Source organism: Ptychodera flava, chromosome 9, assembly GCF_041260155.1.
Source record: "Ptychodera flava strain L36383 chromosome 9, AS_Pfla_20210202, whole genome shotgun sequence".
In the NCBI taxonomy this organism is placed as follows: domain Eukaryota; kingdom Metazoa; phylum Hemichordata; class Enteropneusta; family Ptychoderidae; genus Ptychodera; species Ptychodera flava.
This window is the reverse complement of record NC_091936.1, coordinates 8,678,809-8,692,633: the sequence shown is the minus strand read 5'-3', so window position 1 is coordinate 8,692,633 and position 13,825 is coordinate 8,678,809. Positions and strand designations below refer to the sequence as shown.

General features: G+C 37.4%; 1 protein-coding gene and 1 long non-coding RNA gene across 4 annotated transcripts in view; one reads left to right on the top strand and one right to left on the bottom strand.

Annotated features, from left to right (window-relative positions):
- The window catches only part of LOC139139954 (uncharacterized), a 241,835-nt gene that overhangs the window by 188,084 nt on the left and 39,926 nt on the right, over positions 1–13,825 (top strand). The window lies entirely within an intron of this gene.
- The window catches only part of LOC139139918 (xanthine dehydrogenase/oxidase-like), a 63,162-nt gene that overhangs the window by 37,097 nt on the left and 12,240 nt on the right, over positions 1–13,825 (bottom strand). The window contains exon 1 of one of the 3 annotated variants that reach the window (XM_070708883.1): positions 3,331–3,471. The exons of 1 other annotated variant lie outside the window; for it this stretch is intronic. The gene's annotated coding sequence lies outside the window, so the exon portion shown is untranslated. Of the gene's footprint in view, positions 1–3,330; positions 3,472–13,825 lie in introns of those variants that run through there. One more of the 3 variants, XM_070708884.1, reaches the window with a different exon arrangement.

The following is a 13,825-nucleotide window of genomic DNA, read 5'->3' as shown; positions in this document are numbered from 1 at the left end:
ACCTGAGAATATTCTTGTTTTGTCGCATTTGCTCCAGTTTATATAAACTTTTGTTGTGTGGGGTTCTTAACTGTCCGAGCACCCTAACAAGTCTTTTTTTCAGTTATTTGCTTCTGAACGTTTACCTTTGCGTCATAGACATACTCGCGAAAACTTTTAGATGCATGCTCCGATAAATGCTGATTTTTGGCTTTCCATCAGTTTGTCGTTGAGCACCTATCATGTTTCGTCACCCTTTGGCTCAATTGTTTTGTTCAATACAAGCGAATGTCTCTAAGAATTCGTATTGCCTCCGATGAAAAGATACGACTTCTTTGTTCTCTAAAATTATTTCCTGCAAAGCGTTGAGTTACTCATTACCATATCCAAACTGTACACAACAATAGAATGTCGAGCGACGCTCTCGTCTTTTGATATACTTATAAAAACGCAAGAAAGTTTTTTTCTATTTTTTTAAAGTATTTTTGTCAGCTACAAAGCGACAGCGATAGATATGAGTTTTTTTTCTAATGTTTTTTCCGCGTCGGATATCAAGCTCCAATTACCTTTGGATGGAAATGAAATATATGCGACCTTCAAATACAATCGCCAGTAGTTGGAGCTTGTCAATTGACGTGCCACAATGGGGTCCGGAAGAAACCATTATTTTCTTAGGGGTGGCCGAGGGGGTGGGAGGGTGACAGAGTTTAAGGGGTGGCCGAGGCATGGGAGGGTGACAGTGCTTACGTGGGCGGATCACCCCTTCTGACCGCTTGACACAAACCACGGCCGTGCAATCACCCCTTCTGACCGCTTGACACAAACCACGGCCGTGCATCTGTGACACTCCGACCGCGAATTGCTGACGAAGACCTACCGAACGTGAATGTATGATAGTGGAAAAGTGACAAATTAAAGACGTGTATGCGTAGAAGAGTGACAAAATAAAGACGTGTATGCGTAGAAAAGTGACAAAATAAGACGTGTATGCATGGGGAAGTGAAAAAAGAGACAGTATGATAGTGAAAAAAGTGACAAAATAAAGACGTGTGCGTAGAAAAGTGACAAAATAAAGTGAAGGAAACAAACAGTATGATAGTGAAAAAAGAGACAAAATAAAGACGTGTGCGTAGTAACTTGAGACGTGTGTTTTGAAAGAATGCACAGCGACGCTAGAAAAATGTTATTTCTCAAGGTACATCGTATAGAGAGAAATAAATGTTTTGTTGTTTCGTGAGGGCGCTGTTCAGGAAGGGTTTATCAAAGTATGCGTAGTTAGAGGGTCAGTCTACGCGCTACCACCAAACGGTCAAGTGCTTTTGTGCTTTGCTCAAAATCAAAGTTTTGTTCTTGCATTTGTTTTATTCAAAATGTTTGTAGACTCAACGCTTTTTCAGAGAAATTTTCCCTATGAGGGTTTTTAGGCTCTGTTTTTAGGGCGGGGTCTGGAGAGAATGTATAAGCTCTTCGAATGGGAACATTGTTCATTGCAAATACATGTTTACTCTTTTCACATGCCAGAACTTGGTGTTTTACTATTGATTGTGTGTAATAAAGTTTACGGTGGTAGCGTAGCCACACACTGTACATATGTGGTATGACCTAGTTATTGTTAAAAAGCAAGGGAGAAGAAACAAAACTTGACAGAATAAAGACGTGTAGAATTGTGGCAAAATAAAGGCGTTGTGTGAAGTGAAACAGTATGATAGTGAAAAATAGTGGTAAAATAAAGACGTATGCGTGTAAAAGTGACGTGTGTTTCGAATTTCCATACTTGTTACACAAACAGGTGTTTCTTGAAGGATTTACACTTGCGATGAAAGACCACTTCTTAGGCACCGAGACCGTTTGTCACCTTGAGATCAAAGACCCCGTTCCTACTTTTGAGACACTCCGACCGTTTGACACATTGATCGTGCGATGAAAGACCATGACCAAACACATTCGACACGGCAACCACGGTTACTAGAAAAGAACGGGACTTGCGAAGAAAGACCGCGGATCAATGTTTCACACCCGCCGCGCAACTGTGTACTCTTTGCCGAAAAGGAGACCCATGACCGGGTGACCCATTTTGACGATAAGAGATGAAGGACCTCTTTAAAATTTTTGGTAATAAAGATGTATGATTAAACGTAAGGCGGGAAATCGTCTCGTTCCAAATTAAAACAGATATTTGTAAATCCGAAAGTAAGTATTGACGTCCATCAGAGACAAAACAATTGATATTAGTGACAGTCAAATACAAGTGTGTTGATTGAGTTCACGTTGTCATTAAAAATGTAACATAAGTAAATCGGAAATTAATGGATGCCGTTGATCTTGAACAAAATAACATCAAATTTGCGGTAGTCCCACAGAAGTTTATGCATGAAATGACTCACGCGAGAAGTTAAACGATAGAGAAGCCATATTTCGGTGTTACACCAGCTATTCACGTTCTCTGAGTTTGGCTCAGAAAAAATACTCTTATGAAAGTCAAATACGGGTAGACTGACAATTGTACACTTTTATTCTTTTGTAACGTCGGTAAAGTCAAAGCTATTTTATTGTAATTTTTATAGCGTCCGTTTTCAACACAGCTACTGTATAAATAAGAGTTACTTTCTGATATGTTTTAATCATCTCACTCCCGAGACAGAGACTTTGGGATTCACATCTCACTCCCGAGACAGAGACAGCGTTCTCCTCGGACACTCTGTGTCGTCGACGGCGTAGGCCGTGGGGCCTTCTGCCGCGGCGTCTTAGTCAATAAACCAGTTCTACAACGTACTATCATACCACACGTCGCCAGATGCCTCGTTCTTATAGTTATTTGATAAGTACATTCACAGCTGTTATGAACCATAGTGTGAGAAATAGAAAAAAATTACACCTTCATACATTTTAGTACATTTTAGACCTTCGGAAAAAATGATAAGAAGGATATTACACCATCGCTCTGTAACAACACTGCGACTTTGATTAACACCATAGTCTTTCACTTTAGTCCAACCATATACCCAAAACGAGAACGTTAAGTGCCAAAGTATCGATATATATCCGTATGACATTTAATGTGTTATCAAGTCCCCCTTCTTCCTATCGTTTTTAGATCCACCTCCTCTAGCATGTAGTCATGTTGTTCAATCCATTACCCTCCTCTCTGATCCCCAGCCCGAGGTGTTTGTCAATGCATAGTTTCCATTCATTACCCGAGAAGTGACGCCAGAATAAAATTCAAGAAGCTGATTAAAATGATCAACAATAGTTTTCCTGTTTGATCTAAAACAATTTTGCTAACATTCAATTAAGTTCTATTCAGTAACCTCGACAAAATATTCACTGTTGGTAAAAAATTGAAAATCTCACCTGCCTTCAGAACCCGGTCTAGTTTCGGTCAAATTAAATTTGATGTATCCATCCTCCACTCTATACAGCCACCTATGCTGAGCCACAATTAACATGATAATGAATAGGCCTATTATCTTTATTTTACTATTTACATACATGAAAAAACATGAAATGGATAGATCGCATTTGAATAATGGGCAAATTGAAAGAAATGAATACTCTTCCGTGGAGTGAACTTTATCCAAAAGGACAATGAAGAATCTGTGATAAATTGCCTTGACCGGATCTGATGCTGTGATACTTTTAGCGTGTTAAAACACATCTTAACATTTTCCGGTCATAAGGCAAATGCCTTTTATTGTTATAAGTTGCATGACCTTGCAGCTTGCCTTCGACAACAGTTTTGGTATGCATACTTGCTCAAACTAAATGCTTATAAACAGTTGCATGCATACACTATTAAACGTTCATTTATTCGGCTATATCATTGTCACTCTCATTATCATCAACTTCATGAACACCTTCTGGTAAATCGTATTCTTGATCATAGCATTTATAACTGAAATAATTTCTTCTATTACACAGGTTGTAATTTCAGTTGTAGTGTCACAGTAATAGCTTTCTTCATCAATAATTTCATGAGTACCAGAATCCGTGGCATTTCAGGTCAACCACTTTATGATATTGAAATCAAAGAAGGACATGTAAAAAAAGGCAAAATTGCAGTTTGCTACTGAATTTGGGGATATAGAAACTACGTTTTTATGTAAAATTGCTCTTGATTTTGTAAGTTAAATTAGAAAATCAAAATTTGAACACGTTCGGTACATTTCGCGGCCAGGAATACTTCTTTCTAGAAAACGGACAACGTAATCGAAATTTGAGTTAAAATGTAAATTATGATGTGTAAATAGCAATAGTTAAAAGGTTGAAGTGGACGTATTCTGACATTGTATACGCAACAAAACAGAATATCGAAATTTGGTCTACAGATCCAATTCACATTTTCGATTTGTGATATTGCGAGCCAGATCCCGCTCACATGGAATAAAAAGATAAACATTCTTGCGCGCCCGTGTTGTCGGCGCCCTTTATGGTTGAAAAGCGCGGCATTTTCTGGAGCCTCAGTTCTTGCTACTATTGAATTTAAAGGGTAAATTAGTCACTCGTCTCAACACTCATATTCACGTTCCGCGAAAAACCCTTCTAACGTGATGCACTATTTCTTTTGCCTAGTGGATCGAAGTTGTTTGCCGAAATGTCTGACGGTAGCCCTGAAAGTTGTTTTAACTTTTCACGAAACACCCTACGTGTGCAATGGCGACAGAGTGAAGACGTGTTTCTTTGACGCTCCGCCTCTAAGAAAATTTTACCAGAGTTTCAGACACTGCAATCAACAGCTACCGATTTATACCACAGCGGATAACAGTAAGAAGCAAGTGAAATGGAGAAAACCCAACCAGGAAGTGGAAGAACCACCAAAACCTCCCAAAAAGCCTCACAACCAACATCAACAACGGTCAGTACAGCGAGAGCTATTACGGACTACGACGGCTTCAGTGTAACACCTGGGGACAAAAATGCCGAGATCGTAGAAGATGAACGTGAGTTCAGAAAGTTTATGCATTCAGCGGTGTTAAGTTTGCAGGAAAAACTTGAGAAGAACAACGACATTCAGCTGAAAATGATACAAAGACTGGATAAACTTGAAGAAATCAGAAAGACTTTGAACAGTCGCTGAACTTTACGGACGCGGAGGTAAACGACATCAAAGCAGAGAATGAAACGCCGAGAAAGAAATTAGCGGGGTTGGACAACAAACTGCAAATAACAAGACAACAACTAGGAGATCTAAAAGAAGACCAGCTAAAGCAAGAGAGGTACTTGAGAAGTTTTAATTTAAGGTTTGGTGGTGTTGAAGAGCAGAATGATGAAAATACAATATAAATTGTGAAGAAAATACTGTCAACGAAGTTCCAAATAACTGGTGATGTCGTCGAAAATGCCCATAGAGTTGGAACCAGGCGAAATGGTAAACCTAGACAGATTGTAATGAAGCTCTACAGTCGTCCAAAAAGATTTCAAATTCTGAAAGAAGCAAGGACAGTACTACAGGGAACTGCAATTTTCGTAACCGAAGATTTGACAAGAGAAGACTTGGAAACAAGAAAGAAGTTGAAACCGATCATCGTAGCAGCACGAACAAATAAACAGAAGGTTAAGTACAGAAACGGGAAACTTTTATTGATGGAAAACAATACCGGGAAAAATCTTTATGGTAGATTATGAAAAAAACCAGCAATGTTGAAAATTAATCTCGTATGCCACAAAAAATCACTTCAGTCGAACTTTTCTAGTAACTGAGGTCGAACAGGTTTCCATTTTCTCTACCTTTTGTTTGGAAAAGGCGGGAGAAACCAAGTTACGCAATATGGAATTCACTATCTGTTGATTGTTTCCAGTATTTAATGTGCAAATGATGAACAACAGTTCTGAAAGATGTCACTCAAGGTGTTAAGAGTTGCGTAACTGGAACCGTCTTCCTTTTGTTTTGAAAGATTTCCACCACCACCACCACCACAACAACAAAGATAGGTATTCAAAGCTGAGAGTGTCAATCACTACATGTGTTAAGTTATATGTAAATTTAGATAATTTGGCGCGAAAACTTAAAACTTGACACATGTACCTATACGGTGATGCAGTGTTTGGAATTTAAATAGTCATGTTATTGTAACTTGAGGTGGGACGTCTCTTTTTTGCGTTCCCCTTTCCTTTCCGGGTTTGTTTTTGAGTTTGTTGTTTGTTTTTTTCTTCTAGGGACCACTTTGTCTCCCTTTCCCCTTTTTTTTTCTTTCTTGATGTCAACTCTAAAACTTTTATCTTTAAATGTGAGAGGCCTTAGAGATCTGAAAAAGAGAGAAAAGCGATATATAGATATTTGAGAAATAAGAACGCTGATCTAATATTTTTACAAGAAACTTATAGCAGCCCAGAAATAGAAAAGAAATGGCGTAATGAATGGGGAGGAACTATTCTGTATTCACATGGTACTAAGCATAGCGGTGGCACAGCAATTCTAATCAATCGCAAATCACTGCTATTCAAGTAGGTTCCGTTCTGAAACACAACGAAGGCGATATATAATGGCAGAAATTACAGTCTCGGATTTCAAACTTTTATTAGTTAATGTATACGCACCAAACGAGGAAAAAAAACAAATTCCATTACTGATGCAGTTAAGAAGGCTTATAAATAGTAATTTTCCACATGCTAAAATTTGTATGGGAGGGGATTTTAACCTAGCTATAGACCCAATTATGGATAGAAGGGGAGCAACGAAAGATACCAAAGTTAAATCAAGAATTGAGTTTCATAATTAATAACTTCATTGACATTAAATGATATCTTTAGACAGTTCAACCCTGATTCTTACAGATTTACCTGGCGAAGACAAGAAAGTTTTTCAAGATTAGATTACTTCTTAATCTCACCCTGCATTAAAAAAGAAACAAAGGAAACTGAAATTATCAGTAGTATAAGACAGATCACAGTGCAGTCACCCTAACTTTCAACATCCCCAACACAAAAACAAAAGGCCCAGGATTTTGGAAATTTAACATTAGTCATTAGAAGACGATGAATATTTAAAAATGATAAATTCACTGATAGAAGAAACTGCGAAAGAGAACCAAACAAACAGTAACCCTCAAGCTGAATTTGAATTTTTAAAATATAAAATACGTAAAGAAACTGTATCCTTTTGTAAAAACAAAGAGCGAGCAAGGAGAGACAAAGAAAGTGAACTGAATAACCACCTTACTAGACTAGAAGAACAAATTGATGAACAGTTAGATGATAGAGTTTTAGCGGATTATGAAAGAACAAAAAACGGACTGGAAAAACTAACGATATATAAAATTCAAGGAGCGGCCATAAGATCCCGAGTTAAATGTTATGAGGATGGTGAAAAAAGCAGTAAATATTTCCTGAACCTGGAAAAAACGAAACTTTAACAAGAAAACGATTAATAAGCTAAAAATAGGAGACAAAAGAATTCACGATCAGAAAGAGATACTTAGCCAACTTAAACTTTTTTATAAAAACTTGTATACTTCAAGCAATCCCGTACTAGAAGATAATGAAATATTCCTATGTTTCTCAAATTTACGTCATATCCCAACTCTAAAACAAGAAGAACGAGAACAGTGTGAAGGTCTGTTAACAAAAGAAGAAATATTCCAAGCATTGAAAGACTGTCCCAAAAATAAAACACCGGGAAGCGATGGATTGCCACCTGAATTCTACTTGGCATTTTGGGATAGTATTGCAAATCTTCTTGTAGATAGTCTCAATTTTGCTTTTAATGCAGGACAACTATCAAACACACAAAGACAGGCAATCATTACTCTCCTACCAAAACCAGACAAAGATCTAATAAATATTCAAAATTGGCGCCCAATATCCCTGTTGAATTCAGATTATAAAGTAGCTAGCAGATGCATGGCTCAACGTATTGCCAAAGCACTTCCATCCATCATACACCAAGACCAGACAGCCTTCATCAAGGGCAGAAGTATTATGGAAAACATTAGACTCGTATCAGATATAATTGATTATTTGGAAAATGAAAAACAGTCGGGGAGCAATACTTTTCATAGACTTCAAGAAAGCATTTGATAGTTTAGAATGGAACCTAATGCACGAGGCGATGAGATTATTTGGGTTTGCGAATACTTTCAGAAGATGGGTAAAAGTTTTTTATACCAATGTTCAAAGTTGTGTTGTAAACAATGGTTTTCAACAGGATGGTTTGGATTAGAAAAGGGAATCAGGCAGGGTTGCCCACTATCTACAGCGTTATTTGTTTTATCGATAGAATTGCTGGCCATTGCTATAAGAACAACGCATAAATTTGAAGGAATAACACTCCCAACAATGTACGAAAAAAGAATCTCTGGCTTTGCAGACGACACAACTTTATTTCTAAAGGATATAAAAGATATCAAGGAGAGCCTGGAAATGTTAAAAAACTTTACCATTTGTTCAGGATTGGAAATAAATTATACAAAAACTGAATTATTAATGTTTGGAAAAGTAAAACGTCTTTGGAAATATTCTGGCGATTTTCCACCACTTTTAACGGAAACGAAAACACCGATAAGATTACTTGGAATATATATTGGACATGACAAAAAGGAAAATGAAATGTTGAATTGTTGGAATCATTTGAAAAAATTGAAAAGTAAATTAGACATTTGGAAAGCTAGAGATCTAAGCATTGCAGGGAAGGTTACCCTCTCCAAATGCTTTGGAATATCACAGCTTATTTACACCATGAAAGCCATAACGGTCCTACAAGTTTTGTCCAAGAAGCTAATTCATTTCTATTCAGATTTTGATGGAAAGGCAAGAAAAACCATGTAAAAAATGTGACAATGATGGGCGATTTAAATAAGGGAGGTTTGAAAATGACAGATGTTGTAGAATTAAACAAGGCGTTAAAATTATCCTACTTAAAACAACTTCTGAAAGGTGACTCCAGTTGGACACCATTGCCAAACTATTATTTTCAAAAACTAGGAGGCTTAAGATTCCTATTGAACTGCAATTATAGAATTCCATTTCTCCCATTCAAACTTCCAACCAGCGTGCGAAATTAACGCTGGTCCGCTGGTCCGAGACCAACAGAATGCCCGACGGACCAGCAGTTTTTGGACACTACTGGTCCTTCGGACCAGCGCAAAATTCACATAAAAATTTTGGAAACCAAATTTATTTGGCTATGTATCCAACTATTTGTCGGTCCGTTCCCCGCTTGCATGAGTGTTTTCCTAGTTTTCCTACGAAGTTCATAATGAATTACCAACACTTCCGGTAGAGAACGACAGCAGCGACAGCTAAAACTTTTTTTAAATAATGCACGCAATTGGCCGATTTCACGGGCAAGGTGTTATATTGACCCATCACAATTCTTGATACTAACAGAGTTTGATAGAAAGGTCATGGGTCTTGGAAGTTTGCTGTCACACGTGCTCGACCTAACTAAGGCTGTTGCGGATCGCCCTGCAATATGTGGCGTTTTTGGACAAACAACAAACAAACGACTTGAAGAAGCAAAAGGCACGAAGGGAATATAACCGAGAAAGACGAAAACCGCGATCTTTTCAGCCTGCATGGCAGAATGAGTTCCGCGACTGATTGTTATTTGACAAGTCAAAGATGTACTGCATGCCATGCCGATGAGCGAACGGCGATCTCTCTGCCCGCAAGGTAGCCGCATCTTGTAAGTGCTTTTTCAGCTCCTTCTAAGGGTCCGTTTGTGGTTGGCACTAACAACTTTCGACACTCTAATTTAGCCTCACACAGTCAGTCAGAGGGTCATAAAATCGCCGTGGAACATGCTAAGAACCGCAATGCGCCACCCGGGCAAAGCACAGCTGAGGTAACACTGCCAAAAAATGAACAGTGCGGTCTTCACAAAACTCTGCTATCTGTTCCGTAATGCCCATGCCATATGTGTGAATAACCGTCCATTAAAAGATTTTGTCACTCGACGTAAAAAAGGAGTTGATGTAGGAGAAACGTACCGCAACGACAAGGCGTGCAGACAATTTATTTCTGCGATAAGTAAGGGGCAACATCAAAAGTTCAATATAGTAAATCTTACTTAATTGCTTAAGTTTGACCTCAGACCCCCGCCCACAACCCCACCGTTCTAAGTTAGCTGACCTAAAATTGAAAAACATTGCGGACTCATACCCTGGTACGAATTCTTTCAGACGACGTACCAATGTACCATGATTGAATGAAATAAAATTCGAAAATCATTATAAAATAACAAAAATACTTTTTATTGCAACCCAGAACACGACAAATTTGCACTGAAATTTGCCTTGAAATCGTAAAATTTGCCAAAAGGCGTTAAATCGTTTTTGACTGCATTTGGCCCCCCCCCACCCCCAAACTTAAGTTTTTTTCAAACATCGATCTTTTGACGTCGCCCCTAAAGTCGAACAAAAAAAGATGCACGATGAAATCCAAAGACACAAGTTTATCACCATAATCAGTGACGGTTCCACTGACGTTTCAGTTGCTGATCAGGACACTGATGTAGAATCAGACTATGAATCTGACTTTGAGTTTGGAGATTCTAGCTGCTCTGAGGATGATGATGCCCATGATCTGTTCTGATGGTGTAAATGAAAACTGAAGACTTGTTCCCATGTAGTAGAGATCTGAGATGAAAACTGAAAGACGTTTTCCTTTTTCCCCATGTTTATTTGATATGAAAACTGAGACTTTTCCCCATGTTAACTGGAAATGAGAACTGAAAGAATTTTTCTCATATAAATTTGGAATGAAAATTGTAAGAAGCTTTCCCCATGTTAATTTTGGAATGAACTATAAAACCTTTTCCCATAGGGATCTGGGATGAAGACTTAGTAGAGATCTGGTACTGGGTCATACCTTTACCTCTAGTCATGGCATATATTATTGAGCAAAAAATATGAAAAATTTAAAATATATATTTATCATTTATTTGTATCAATATTATATAACAACACCAGAGTAGGAGAGACTAATAATGTACCGTGTTATTAGCTATTTTCAATTGGAAGTACATTTTTGAAGGTTTTTGTTATTTTTTTTTGTTGGACCAACATACATCAAGAAGGACCAGCAGATTCCCCTTGCTATTGGTCCTTCGGACCAGCATGCATTTCAAGTTAATTTCACCACACTGCTTCCAACCTTTTACACAGACATACTATCATATTTTGCTGAGCTTAAAACTACAGATTTAGAAACAGTGCAAGACATAGCCTCCCAAATAATTTGGAACAATCAGTACATAACGATAGAAGGAAAATCAATATTCAACAAGAAACTTTTAGACCATAATATCAAATATGTAAGTGTTTTTTTCGATGAAAGTGGAATTCCACTATCTTGGCATGCCTTTCAGGAGAAATATATGGTTAAAATAAACTTTCTAAATTATCAAAGTATTATTTCAGCAATACCAGGAAAATGGAGAAAGCTTTTGAAAGAAGAAAATTTCAACAAAGCAACAGATGAAAATGTCAGAGATATTGTAGAAGGTCTTCAACTTAAAAAATATAACACACAGGAATTTTATGAATTACTAAAAAAGAAAAAGTTCCAACAACCAACATCAGAATTAGCATTTTCAAAATTAGATTATGCAAGGGAAATTGATGGGAAAAGTCATGGAATCTACCCCACGAAACAACAAAAGAAGTGAAATTAAAGGTTTTCCAGTTCAAAATCCTCCATCGTATACTGGCTACAAACGTGTACTTAAAAAGAAATAAAATCAGAAACAACTCTTCTTGTCAAAATTGTGATTCCGAAGAGACTTTAGAGCATTTGTTATGGGAATGTAAAGAAGCTAAATTATTCTGGGCAGATTTTCAAACTTTCTTTCATCATAAAACAGAACAAAATGTAAAGTTAACATGTAGAGATGTAATTTTTGGTATATTACCCACGAAAGCAAATGAAACACTGAATCATCTTGTACTAATAGCAAAATATCATTTATATTCGATTCGTTTCCTCAATAAAAGACCGTCAATAGAATTGTTTATTGAGGCTGTCAAAAATGTTGTTTCTATAGAGGAAAAAATGGCACAAAATCGGGAAGAAACGTTGCATTTCTTACTAAATGGAGATCTTTTTTATCATTGTGCTCAGAAGACTGAAATAGAAAATTGTAACACTGAAGCCTTTTCTATTCGCATTTGTAATTTGAATTATTAATTCATTTCATTGAGTTGTTCTTTCTTTTTTTTCCTTCTGTTCCTGTACTCTTTCCTTGATTTCTTTGTTCTCTTTTCTTTGTTTAAATAAAAACCTTAAAAAAACAAAAACAATACTCTTATGAAAGTCAAATACGGGTAGACTGACAATTGTACACTTTTATTTTTTGTAACGTCGGTAAAGTCAAAGCTATTTTATTGTAATTTTTATAGCGTCCGTTTTCAACACAGCTACTGTATAAGGGGCGACGTCAAAAGATCGATGTTTGAAAAAAAACTTAATTGCTTAAGTTTGGGGGTGGGGGGTTTTTGGCCAAATTAATTTTTGTGCCGTCAAAAACGATTTAACGCTTTTTGGCAAATTTTACGATTTCAAGGCAAATTTCAGTGCAAATTTGTTGTGTTCTGGGCTGCAATAAAAAGTATTTTTGTTATTTTATAATGATTTTCGATTTTTATTTAATTCAATGGTACATTGGTACGTCGTCTGAAAGAATTCGTACAGGGTATGAGTCCGCAAAGTTTTTCAATTTTAGGTCAGTTAAGTTAGAACGGGGGGTGGGGGGGGGTCTGAGGTCAAACTTAAGCAATTAAGTTAGATTTACTATATTGAACTTTTGATGTTGCCCTAAGTAGTCGCCTTCATTTGAACACTCTCGGCTATTGCAATTTGCCAACAATGTCGGATTGTGAAAGTCCGAAGAAACGACGTCGTATCCAGCAGTCTACTAGTATTTTGAAATTTGTCAGGAAGCAGGCAGGGTAAGCGTACCATTTTGTAGAAGGTCGGGGGAAAAGTCATTCAACGTATCGTAAGGTCGCATGTCAGGTCGCATGCATGCACCGCAGTTGCTACGGATGCCAATACGGATCCTGAAAACGGCCGTTTGGTTGTTGGTGATCAGTATGATTATTCTGAATCAGAGCTTGGAGGCTCATGTAAGTTCTTATATGCGGTACGGGCAAAACCTCTAACATCGTCGCAGCAACAGTTCTCGAAACAGCTTCAAATATGTCCCCAAACTCGATGTCTAACTAAAGGCGCGAAAATAGCAGTTGAAGCTCAATCAGAATTCTTGTGTTCCTGAATGTACAGTCACTCAGGACACGTTCAAAGAAAGCGCACCTGACAAAAGTTAGTCGATGGGAACTGGAACTCAAAAAAATTCCCGCTCATGTTGAAGTCGACCGTTTTGTGACAATTCAAGCTATCAGCTGAAATAGGAAAGACGTCTTTGGCGTATGAACCAACTATAATACTTTGTAACAATCATGGATGACGCCATTGAGGTTAATTTCACTGCATTACGTCCTCAAATTTTCGAATGGTTAGCAGTCATAAACCACACAGAAACAATAATTTTCCCAGCACATTATTCGACATTTGTAAGATAAGACTTGCGGGCACGAAAGCTTATTGGACTTGTAAGGTCCTATTCAAAATACCATATGTTTCTCATAGAAACTTTCAAAAAACATGCGTGAATGGAAATGCAAAACAGATATTTTTTAATAACTTTAGCCTTAGTTAAGTGTACTGAATTGGAGACCGAACGCCAAGTACACGTAATCATGCCCACCGAAAAAAATGTCAAATGACATTTTCGATGTTTGATATGCAGTAATTACTACTATTTTTCGAGCCAGTGTTTAGATTATACTATAGGCAAGTTGAAATCACTCTCATGAACAAAAAGTAAAGCCTTCGCAATTGAGCAAAACACAAC